The sequence below is a fragment of the Miscanthus floridulus genome, chromosome 8 (genome assembly GCF_019320115.1).
Source record: "Miscanthus floridulus cultivar M001 chromosome 8, ASM1932011v1, whole genome shotgun sequence".
In the NCBI taxonomy this organism is placed as follows: domain Eukaryota; kingdom Viridiplantae; phylum Streptophyta; class Magnoliopsida; order Poales; family Poaceae; genus Miscanthus; species Miscanthus floridulus.
In genome coordinates this window covers 36,193,280-36,206,400 of record NC_089587.1, presented here as the reverse complement: position 1 = coordinate 36,206,400, position 13,121 = coordinate 36,193,280, and the positions used below count along the sequence as shown (strand labels likewise).

General features: G+C 41.1%; 1 pseudogene; it reads right to left on the bottom strand.

The window, feature by feature from the left end:
- Nucleotides 1-7,021: 7,021 nt before the first annotated feature.
- Nucleotides 7,022-11,760, bottom strand: LOC136468868 (uncharacterized; annotated as a pseudogene).
- Nucleotides 11,761-13,121: the final 1,361 nt, after the last annotated feature.

Below are 13,121 nucleotides of genomic sequence, written 5' to 3'. Positions count from 1 at the left end.
GGAAGAGGAGGGCAGGGATAATATTGTGGATAGCAGGGGACAGCGGGCGATCCGATTGAAAGCCAACGGTTCAGATCAGTCAGGTTTGCTGTGGAGAAATATCGTATATCTAATTTGAAAACTACAGCAAAGCAACGTTTTGAAAACCATTTACAAACACTTAGCTTCAAAAAAAAAAACATTTACACAAACTTGCTGGTTTGCGCTCCTCCACGCATCGGCGAGTGCCAACTTAGGCCCTCTTTGGCGCAGCTCCGGGAGGCTCCGGCTCCTCCGCGCGCGTGACACTGTAGCACATTGTACCGGAGCCGTTTCGGAAATCGAGGCAGAAAATGATCTGGAAGAGGCGGAACCGGTGAAGCCACGGTTGGGAGCTCCTCCGGCTCTGTGCTACAGTAGCACTACAGTAGTGGAGCCGGAGCCGACAAGAGCCGTGCCAAACGAGCCCTTAACGGCAAGTTAACAGATTTAACGCACATGAGAAATGCGCGCGAGGGGAGCAGCACGGTGCCTCAGCGAGTGCCAACTTAATGGCAAGTTAAGATTTTAACACCAATGGTAAGGGAATGCAAATTTAAAATAGTGAAATTTCAATGGCATTGAAGGAATCCATAGAAATTTTGGTGACAATAAGAGAATTTATTTTCAGAAAGAATAGGTATCCCAAATAGAGCCGTGTGTACTGAACTAAGGGTCCGTTTGGTTCGCACCCAAACTTTGCCGCACCGCGCCGCACCTTACGCGCCGCAATGTGTTTGGTTTGCTGCGGCAGTTGCGGCATTCTGCGGCCTCGCCATCGCGTGCCAGTGCATTTTTGCTGCCAAAACATGCCGCAAGTGCGGCGAACGAAATTGGCGCCGCAAGTTTGGCGCCGCCGCAGCTCTGGCGTGGCATGCACCGGCTGCGAACCAAACGGACCCTAAGTAAAGCCATAATTTATATAGTTACCAAATATATGCCCGTGCGTTGTACGGGGATAACGAACTTTTGCCCCACATTTATATTGACACATGGTTTGCGGCTAAGATAAAATCTACAAATATAATTATATATAGAAAACACAAAGCCCGTTTCTTTTCGATGCCATCAAAATTTTTAGGCATTCTTCTATGCCATTGAAAATTAAGAGGCTGTTTGACAGGGCTCCTATTAGAGAGGTATATCACTGTCATGAGAGATAGAGTTTCCTTTCGGGAAAGGAACTCTATCAGATAGATATTCTTCCTTATAATCTCTATTCTATGTATAACACTATAGGGATATATACTTTCCTCCGGGGGAGGGAAGTATATCGATATGGATAGGGAGATAGACTTTCCTTTGGGGAAGGGAAGTCTATCGGATCCCTAGATATGGCATATAGTATGACAGGAAAACCGTCTCAGATGTTCACTATCGGCCCAAAATCGGGTTTTTTTGGGCCTTCTGGTGTCATACCATTAGGGCATTAACAAACATGCACTACAGCGCCCGTTTGTTAATAACATTATTGGCTTGATTTCTTCTTCGAAGAAATGCCTGCATGTACATGTACGCACGTGTACACATACCTATGCGCGTGCGATCTATAGACGCGCACACACATACGCGTGTGTACTATTTATGCGCGCGCATAGAGGTTACCTAATAGCTATGGCAAGGAAAGAAGCAAGCGTCACAAACGTATTAAAAAAAGTCAATGTTCGAATTCACATGTTAGTTCAAGCTCAGACAAAACAAAGCGCTAAGACAGCTCGTATTTTGGTTCCTCCAAAAACAGCTCCGTCTCTGGCTCCTTTGAAGAAGTGGCTCCTCTGAAGGAGCTGGAGCCGTTCTGAAAACGTTTGGTAAAACAGCTCCTATTTTCTGGAATGGATGAAAGATGACAAATGTCTATAATACCCATGACTTATTATTTTATTACGATGTACATCTAGTTCAACCCAACCTAGAAAAAATGGTTTTACAATTTTTCGATACTTCTGTGATTTATTACGTATTTTACAAGTACCAGGCGATTTGATCCATTCAGGAAAGTTGCTTTTGCATTGGGAACCCTATTCTATTTGTAAATTATTAGAGCCATCAATTGTTTTCTTTTTCTCTTGTATTTTTACACTGGGAACTCTATTTTTTCTCCTATTCTTGCTGGCAGATCCTCGTCTTTCTGTGCTGCTTTTTGATCTCAGGATTGTATTGTGCGCCGCGGCGCCGCCCGTGGCCTCGCCGCCGTGCCGGGCGTCCGCGCCGACCGTGGTCTCGCCACCCCGTGGCCACCTTGTCTTTTCGCACACGGATGTTGTGCGCCCGCGGCCTCGCCACCGTGCCGTGCGTCCGCACTGACCGTGGCCTCGCCACCTCGTGGCCACCATGTCTTTTCGCACACGGATGGACTCAGCAGCGCCGGGCTAGGTGGGGGAGGCAATTGGTGGCCAATAGAAACGCCTAGCGGCGCGCGTACGAAGCCGGAGGGACGGAGGGGCCCTTAGAAAATCTTCAAGAGTTCCCTATTTGCCTTCCTAATACTTGATTTTTAGAAAAATCAGAAAAAATCTCTCTCCAACAGTTCCTAATCCATCCTCCTAATATTTAGACACTTGGAAAAACTGAGCCAGTTCCGCGTAACTTTACGCGACTGTTGAGTCGCGCGGATCCTTCTCCCGCACCCCGTCGTGCCCGTTCCGGCCGAGCTCCGGCTCGCCCTTCTCGTTGCCGTCCTTCCTCTGGTGATCCAACGGCGCCTCCGAGGAGCCACTGAACGCGTTGTTCATGGGATGATGATCAGTTGCACCGAAGCCAGTGGCAGCTCTCGTTGAAGCTGGAGTCCACGGGGAAATGGCCGAGGCCCTGCGGGAGGAAACTGGGGACCGGTGCCAAGAAGCCGCCACCGCCCCGCGCGGCCGACATGGCGCCGACGTCGGAGAGCGCCATGGCCTGGGAGGTGGACGCCCACAGGCCGGCGGACGCGAAGGCGGAGTCCATCATGGGAACCTGCTGCTGCTGTGGCGGTGGTGGCGCGCACGAGAAGGCGGCAGCGCTGAATTGGGTCTGCCACTCCACCGGGATGCCGGCGGCGCCGGAGGACGCGTTGCCCTCCATCCCTTTCTCGCCGCTCTCGTTCATGTCCATCGCTTGCTTGTAGTAGCACTCACACAAGACGCGAGAAGGTCAATGGACGAATCAGAGACGAGGAAGGCTATGGAAGAAGTAGCTCCTCCATTGGCCAGAGAGCTTCATAGGCAGGCAATATGATAGCCGGAGCAAGCACGCAAGTAAGAAGCTCTCGTCACGGCCTATGGCACTATGGCAGGAAAAGGAAAGATGCCCAGCAACTGGAGATTCTGATGCTATCTGTTCCGGCGAGGGGCATAGGAAGAAGAGCTACGAAAGAGGGGAGAGCATAGACTATACGAGAGAGAGAGGGGCTTGTAGGCAAAGGCTTGTCAGATTTATAGGTTTACTAGCAGTTGTTCAGTAGCTGTTTATTAGAAACTCTTGGAGATGACTTTCTTTTTTCATTTCTAATATCTTTTTAGAGTCGTAAAACTATAAGTTTTAAGAGAAAAAAATAGGAAGCTCTAGATGCTCTTAGATATACTCCATATTCATAGCCTGGGAGCTCGGTTACGTATGCATGAGGGCACCGATCCCGATCCGTTGTTGCCGTAGCTTGGGGCTCGGTTCCATGTGGGCATGCAATGCATCGTAGCCTGGGCGGTGAGGGCGCGCACACGGAAATCCTGTGAACGAAACCCCCTCTCTCTCTTTAGGTGGTAATAGATTTTCATTATACTCGTGTACATCTGTTACTATCTAAAAAGCACGTAGACCTTTCGTCCAAAAAAAATTGGTGTAAGTGCCTCCGAGTATATTGTCGTGCCGTACGTGCCTCCGTGCCTCTTCGTTGATTGGGTTTGTTAAATCGTTGAATGGTGTCGAACAACCCTGTCCTTGATTTTGAATGGGTTCGATGTAGGAGATAATCTCTAAAAACACATAAAGAGAGTCATTAGAATCAAAAGTGCGTATGAGTGACCATCTGAAAAAGAACATGATTAAGGCCCGTTTCAGTTGAATTTCTCCAAGCAAATTAGGGGAATGTCTACTAATAAACAACTACCAAAACAGTACTGTCACCGCCTGACAACTGGAACAGCTAAACACCCTCTTCACTTAGCTTATAAGCCGTACTTTTTTAGCTAACAAACATTTTTCTCTCACAACAAATCTGGCTTTTCAGCCAAACGAACAGAGCAAAATACCAGAAGTATTGGCTTGAGTACCTGAGTAGACAGTCGTCGTGGTCCGCTAGTCGCCGTTTCCTGCGCATGACGTGCCTGCTCAGTTTTCTGTCCCAGTTATCGGCAGCAATCCGGAGACGCTCACGCGGCACGCCTGACAGTTGCACGTATGCTTTTTGTCCCCTTTTTTTTAACCGGCGAGTAGAGTTATATACTGGGCGTACACGCACGGCAAGCTTTTTTTTGGTAGCTAGGGAGCCGAGAAGGTTGGGCCTGGTTGGTACTGCAGTTCGATACGGATAGGAATTTGACGTAGGTGTGCAATGCAATATACTCGGAGGCACGGAGGCACGTACGGCACAGCAATATACTCGGAGGCACGTACACCAATTTTTTTGGACGAAAGGTCTACGTGCTTTTTATATATAGTAACAGATAAGAGAAACTTATGAGCCCACTAGCTAGCAACTTCAGCCTCAAGTTTTTCCAAGAGACCCCACTGAGGTATGGTTTCCCATGGGGAGCAAAGGGAGTTTAACGTCCTCATGTTCATCACCAAGAATGCTCAAGCCTCAGTACTGCATAGAAGGTGAATGTTGTTTGAAAATTGGAACGCTACATGAAGTGGTTGCAATATTAAAAAAAAAATCTGAAATCTACAAAAATAGGGAAGTGGAGGAAGCAAAGTATGGGTCTTAGTCCGTAGGCTTGCTTTACGGAGGAGCTTGGTGGTAGTATTTAGAACCTCATAGCAGAATTCAGGTTTATAGTTGATGACCATTGTGATGGCCTTTGAACCCTACATGTTGAAACATTCTAGGCTATTTTTTTTTAAAAAAATCTAGTGACATTTTAAATAAAATTTACAAATCTTAAAGCAAAGTGCAACGAGGGAAATATTGTTACTGAATAAAGTAGTTTTGATGAGGGGGGGAGGGTCTCACCTCATGGAGATCTAAAAGGTAGACATATCATCCCGTCGGGTTTCATGGGTATGAGGATGGCTCTTCATCTCCCATCCCTGTTCCCGCCTACCCACCATGCATATACGTGATTGAGCCTTTTGCTAAATATGTATGTGCTACCTTTGCTAAGCATTGTTACCGCCTTGCTTGCTATTCATTTATTTGGAATTGTTTATACTCAATTACTTATTTGTTATACACTAATAGTTGTTATTAATTAAATTTAGAACCGTCATATGTGATGTATCAATGCAAGGATGGTGATCCCCGCGTGGATTAATTCCCCGTGCAGGGAAGGGGATGAGAAGAAAAGCTTTTTCCCGCAAGCTTTGGTGGGGAACAGGGATGAGAAGTTTTCTCCCCATGGGAACGGGGATGGGGTGCCATTCCCCGATGAGTAGTTTTGAACATTGTAAAAGAAAAGTATCTATAGACTAAAAATCCTATATGACCCATATCTCCAATGCAGATACCATCATAACCTACAACAGAAGTTTTCACAGGTTTAGCATCGTGATCCAACTTGCCGCCTTTCTCATCCAAATATCTCCTCAAAGCTCACCTCCAAAGGTGTGTTCCTATAATATCAACCATTACTTCGAACTACCATCACAGTGATTAGTTTCATACTTTCGTGTTCAGAACCAACATACTTGATCACTTGGCACTGGCTGCGATATTTCCTCTCGTGTGGCCTAAAGATTTTAGTATAATATTTTAAAATAGTAGAATATTAATCTATAATTATTTTAGTACAGATTTTCTATATCAATTGGCAACAACTATCGCGTTAAGATATGAAGTTTTCATTTAGGATCTGAAGTTTTATCATGTAACCTGTTAATTACCCAAATGAATTATCAATAAATCTAAACATCTATGTACAATCAAAATTTGTGAGTTTGCTATAGTTCTGAGAATAGTTGAAAATTTGGATGTACTAGTTTAGGGCAGCATGCTTGTTTCTTAACTTGTTGGTTAAAATACAATGCCTTATTAATCCCATTACCCTCATATTTCCATGCATATAGACAAGAAAAGAAGTAAAGCACAAGGCATAACAACCCTTGGAGTCATATAGCTAGGCTAAATTGGCCAAAACAGAAACCCAAAGTGTGGCGTTATAAAAAAATGGTCTTACAACTAGCACTTGGTTGCAAAAAATTGTTTAAGGTTTTTGTTCTATTGGTTCTCTAGTTATTTTATTATACACTCATGGGCATTTAGTCTGAATACCAAAGTGTGGTGATGCCAAATTTTGGCAGATCTATTATGGGCTTGTGGCAGCTTTGGTCACCAATGTAATGCACCAAAAATTCAAGAGGCTTGTTGCCATAGTGCCTCTACTCTTTTTTTGTTTTTTTTTGATGAAACAATAGACAACACAAAATATGGTGTGTTATTGTTATTGCCCAACGAGGAGGGCAAGGCTACTGCATGTCATGATATCCGAAGAGGTAAATCAAATGTAGTCACATGCATGAGGTGTTCAATGACTTGTTATCCCATTGCGTGGTTTCTCAAATTTAGAGAAATAGCCTTGGTGCCATAATGTTAACCATGCACAATAATTTTCATCTTATGCAACATCAAAACATTAGGTCCATTATAATCAACCATATTGGATCTTAATAACATAAACACCACCATGTCCATAGTGACAATAGGGTTACAACCATTCCATCTAGCAAATATAGTTTCGATGCCAAGGAGTTTATTTTGATATACGGTGCCAAATACTTATGTGTCTAGGTTCAACAAAGATTATTCCCTTTCACTTTAGAACAATACCTTGACCCCCTATTTCCATTTGTGACAAAGCGGACCCACTTATCCTCAACAGAATAAAGTTTTACCATTTATAGTGAAGTGGGCCCTCTTATCTTCAGCATAACGTTGAACCCACACATCTTTCCCTTTTATGATGAAGTGGACCCTCTTATCTCCATCGAGGATACTAAATAGTGTATTGGGTGAGGAGAATATGATAAGGGCACAAAGCGGATTAGGCCTTAGTCTTGGTTCCTCTAGAACAATTTCTTCAACTTCTCCATAGTTGCTGCAATGTGGGGAAATATAATGATGAAAGTTAGACAAATGCATAAGTAATATGCATGCATAAAACAATATTTATTCATCAAATTTATATCAGGTAAATTGAAACATGGTCAAGTAGAATTTTTTTATGAAGCAGATATACTTATTGATACAAAGTAAAAATAACTACTTTGTGCTGATAACAGAATGAATCTAGGTGATATAAACTAAATAAAAAAGTATGATTTGGTCCTACACATATCACCATTTTGCCATCCTACCCTTTTATGTCCATATGTGTTTCCCTTGGGAAGTCTCAAGTCATATTTAGTTACAAACCATTCCACTTTTTGTAGTATTCCTCCATTTATTTTTTATAAGTCATGCACATATTTCAAGGTTCAAACCTATAATCTTCAACCAACATTCAAAATAAGAGTTTGTAGATTATGACTTACAACTTTTAAGATTGTAGCATTAATACTTAAAAGTATTTTATATCATGAGTTTCAACTTTAAGGTATTGAACGATGCAATATAAGAGATATCAATGGTCAAAAGTATAGTGTTTTCGTGCAAATAGTCAAACCATGCCTTTTGTTTTGAAATAAGGGAGTATTTAAAAAGGCACAATGTTTGTAATACTATCCAACACCCCCATGAGATGTGTTTTCATTCTCTATGTATAAACTATTCGCCTGTGAACTTTAAAACTTAAGGATATAACTTAACCCCAAGGAGCAAAACATTCCAAATTAGGTGCTACCACTAATGATCAATAAAGGAGGGGATGTGAATACAAGATACTATGAAATGGAAACAACAAATAAATGAATCAACATGAATCATCTTTGAAGGATGATAACGATGTCACATGTTGTGAACTTCATCATCAATTGTAATGAATTCAATTACAAGGATAGTTTGGACAATATTTCCATTCATATTTTAATTTGATAGGTACCATTTTTTCCCAAAAGATGGTGTTTGAGGTGCTTCAAATACAATGCATGCTACTTCTTAAAAAGACAAAACAATCAATGAAATGTTGCAATGACAAGGCATGCTTGATTTAGTGGCTTATGTCAAATAAATGTTGGCATGTCGTTGTGGAGGATTTCTTGGACTTCACATAAGTTATTTCAAGGAAGGGCCAAAGTTCTATGAAAAATATATGAATCACAATTGTCCATGTAAAGTATGCATATGACAAAAAAGTTCATTATGGAATTATTGTTCTCTCCATTGTTGGCAGGCCATCTGGCCAACAATCTTCAAACATGTAGATGTTGATCTAGTGCACAAGAATTGATATTGTTTCACTAGTGGAAGGAATATTCAATATTGTTTTGTCTAAGAAACAAAGTGCATTCATGAATGCTAAAGTTTGAAACACACAAACTATGCTAACTAAGTTTGATTTGAGATAAAATGTTGATTTGTTAAAGAATGAGGCAATATTTTACAATATGGAAAGATTTTGGTCAAAATAGCACCTATGGTTCAAAAAGGCTAAGTTTTAGAAATTTACTAAGTAACATAGTGGTGAGCCAAGTGCAATTAAATCTTAGTGTAGAAGGAATTTTAGACAAACATGTTGCTTATGACAATTATTGTTTGGTTGTGTTATATGTTGATGAATGTCTACATGTATAAAGCTATGGGGATTACTTCGATCTAACAACCTAAGGGCTCTTATCATATATATTCGCTTTTGTGTTATTTTAATGTGCATATGACCTCTCATTTGGATGAAAATGTCTTATTTCAATGTCATCAAGGAAAATAGGTCATATAAAAATGTGTTCATGCAAAGACAGAAGATATTTTTTGAACCAATTAATATTTTTTGTATGGTAACTCTAAGTCCACCAATGAATAGAGATCTAATTCTACATATTTTAGCATTGATGTCCTAAGTGTCATAACCATGGGTCCTACTTCCCATGCAAACCCCTATTATACTATTTTTCTACAAAATATGTTCTTGTTTTCCATAATATCAGTTTCAAAAAAATATGACCAAGAGAAATATTTTTATTTGCTCCAGACAATGTTGAATATATACATTAAAAAGTAACCACCACAAACAAAACATAAATACCTTATATATGACAGTTAGTCTTGGATCTGCTTCTCATTTTTTGACATGCTATTTAATTTGAAAGTACATAATTCTATAAATTTTAATGTTTACTTATTGTTTTCTCTTGCTATAGTTAACTACATTGTTGATAGGAATACCAATAAAGCCAATGATATATGGTTCCATATTAAATATTTCACCAAAATAACCATGCTCATTTCTGAATGTAAAACTTTGAACATGTATAGGCTTAATATGGTTGAGAAGACCATGTTACCGGCTAAAGAAGTCATATAGTTCATCTTCAGTCAATGGATACGCATTAGATAAAATCACAAGCAAAGTTCTCTCTTATTTTGGAATGTTATTTGGCTGACATAGGAGTTCCTAAAGAATTTGAAAGAAATTACTTAATCCAACATAGCAGTGAATTTGGTACGACCATTAATTATTAATTGATCCCTCATGGGCATGATATAAAAACTATTTTTCCATCCTTACATCCACATTCTCTAACATTTCTTCAAGAAAGTTAGTTGACCAAGATAAAATTGTTGCCTCCTCTGTAGTTTCAGGCATCTGAGCACTTGTGGCTTGATCTTGAGTGTTTTGGGCTTGACTAGAAGATTCATCCAAGTTGGTTACAATACCCTACACATGGACATGATAAATCATGAATCTATTTATAAAAAGGGATTCTCCTTAAATACAACAAGAAAATTATTGGCTTTCGGCGACAAATTTGATACATATATACCAATTGCATGGCTAGGATATTTCTTGCTCTTATCATTCTTCTTTCCTAAAGACCTTGCTTACCACTTCCAGCAAGGTCTCGTCATGCTCTTCCACCCTACACACCTCCAACTTTGGTGCATACTCTATCGTTAGGTCTATCACCACTACTAGTCATTGCACCACCTATTTTTCTCCTTAGTCACTAGCACCACCCACCACCCTTACCCAAAGCTCTTATACCCCATTTGGATGTCGATATTGGAGCCCAAAATTGGGAATTGGAATCATGTTTCTCGAATGCTGATGTTAGGATGTTTGTCGAATTGAGATTTGGCAATGGAGACCCATTTCCATGGTCTTAGACTATAACTAGAAGGGGCCTATCCCAATACAGAGACTAACCCCTTCGTATTGAGTGGAATTAGAGGACCTTGTCACTCATCGTCTCCATGGCCGCTCACCTCCACCTAGCCTCCCACTTCCACCTCCGGCCACCTCTGTCGTCGGCCACATACACCAAAGGACCCTGCTGCCGATGCTCGAGCTTCTTCCATGAGTCCTCACCTACTTCTTCCTCAATGGATGATGGCCACATCCTTAGCTGCTTCTTCCCCAAGTCTAGCCACATCCAGATTCTCTTCTTCGATAAGTTCAGCCACTAGATCTGCTTCTTCCCCAAGTCCTCTGCTCCTTGGTGGCAGAACAAACGGAAGGCATGGAGACAACGGGCTCCTTCGCTCCTTGGAGGTAGCGATGATGTGCTCTTTGTCTCCCTAGCAGCGATGGAGGTGGATATGCTTCCCTGCGCTCGATCTTGTCCCTACCTTCAGAGCCATAGGGGCATAGTCACATAGGGCCATGGCCAGGGATGGAGAGGGTCGTGAATCCATAGTTGAGCATGAGGAGAACGCAAGGAAGCTAGCAAGGTGGCCTCCCACCATACGTCACCACGCATCCCGTGAAGTAGCCGCATTCCCAATTTGATGAGATCTACAACCAAACATGATTTGGTATTTGCCATCTCACTGGATTCTAGATAGCAATTTCATCTACATCCAAACATACGATTTGGTATTATAGCTCATTTCCATTACTAGTCTGATTTGGCATTGGTACCTAATTCATCGCTAGTCCTCCAATATCTACATCCAAACTGACCCTTAGAGAAACTTCCTTTCCTCCTAGCACTCCCATTAAATCCAACTTTGATCGCGATCAGCAAATCCTAACCTTTAACCCATGAAACCCTAAACATCACCTAGGATTATTTGTTGAGATTGAGATTGAGTAGTATTCTTACCAGTCTAACACAAATTTCTTCCATCAGACGTTCATCATGATCTTGAGCGTATTCATAGATTAATTCCTGGATCTCAAATTCTTCAAGTAAATCTCCCAGGGCCTCAGAGCAAATATTGTTGAGGTAGAAATCAATTCTTTCAATAACTTCTTTCGCACCAGGAGAGCTGCTATTTGTGTCACCCGATACAAGATGAACAAGGTCAACAACAAATTTTCTCATAGAATCAACCATAACCAAGATATGGTACTCATTTAATGCATTTATGCATTCAAAGCAATCAACATAGCCATCTTCTTCAGCAAACATCAAAAAGGCGATTGTCAATATTGCAAGAAATGGATCAACTCCAATAGAAAACAACATGCGGAAGAACAATCGATGAACTTTCTTGAGGTAGGGATGAGAAGCCATGGATGCTAGGGAAAGAAAGAACTAGGGGAGAGAACTGGTGATGTACTACTAGGTCCTTCAGCGATTAAATAAACATCAAGAAGTCGTGTCTAGGATGCTTTCAAGATATTTTATAATATATAACCGTTCAAGGTTGAGTGAAGAAAACAAGTTGCCAGCAAAAGATATTAATAACGGTAGGCCTTTACTCATTAAAGATGCCTTGTTTTTAGCATACCTGCCAAAGCACCTTAACAACTTTTGGCATACAATACCTTACTACAGTGTGTGGCTACTAGCTGTATACAATCATTAATTGTAAAAATGACTAATGTGAAAAATGGCACCCACCAAACACATAGAGCATCTCATGTGCACTCCTAGACCAAAAGTTTTAGGAATCAGACTTTCTCATGTGGGCTAGAAACTCTAATTCAACACACAGATGTACTGTTGGGGTGTATGTTGTTGACGATCATTATTAATAATTATAAACCATCAAAATGCCTTGAATTCATATTTAAAATCAATCACCAACATAGGTGTAGTGGTTTAAACTAAATATTTCCATGAGTTTTGGTGATTTTGTGAATACATGAGGATTTATTTAGAAAACAGGCTAAATTGGTCATACCATCATAAGAAATCAGATACATCCACATTGAAACCAACTCCATTGGGCTCTAATCTATAGTTCATTGGCCAAAGAAGGAAGTCCATGTGGATGGGAACCCTGGTGGGGTCGGCCGACCCCACCTGTAGGTCGACCGACCCTCCCTAGCCCATCTGTCAGCTCTAGTCGTCTCTAATCGACCTTGGGGATAATCTACATCGTTTATTCAAGTCGGTTTGAATGGAGGGACGAGATTAAGTCATGCCATGGATTCATGGGCCCACCAGGAGCCTGGCGCCCTCTATAAAAGGAACCTAGACCCCTTTAGAAAGGCATCCTGATTCATTTAGAGATCCAGTTCAGAAGAGAAGAGTAGATATCTAATTATCATTATTTCTAGTATAGTTTAGCTTAAGTAAGATTCAAATAAATTTGGGCTATCGCTTGGGGTTCTGGATTCATCTCTAGAAGACTTGGTATAGCCATTGTATCTTTTAGATATCTTATTGTGACTTTGATCTTAATTTATATTATGTTTCACTTTATCATGTTCCTAGTTTACTTCGAGTACATGCATGATATAGTTATAGTTATCTTTAAGTTTATACATAAGATCACATAGCGCTCAATTCAGTACTCGAGTGAGTTGAGTAGCCAAACTCTGTGTAAGTGTGGTGCTTATACATTGTTTTGCCTGTGGATGCACCCTCCATTCTAGGTGTGGTAGATCGGCATGGGTGACAACCTTGTTGATCCTCTATATTCCACC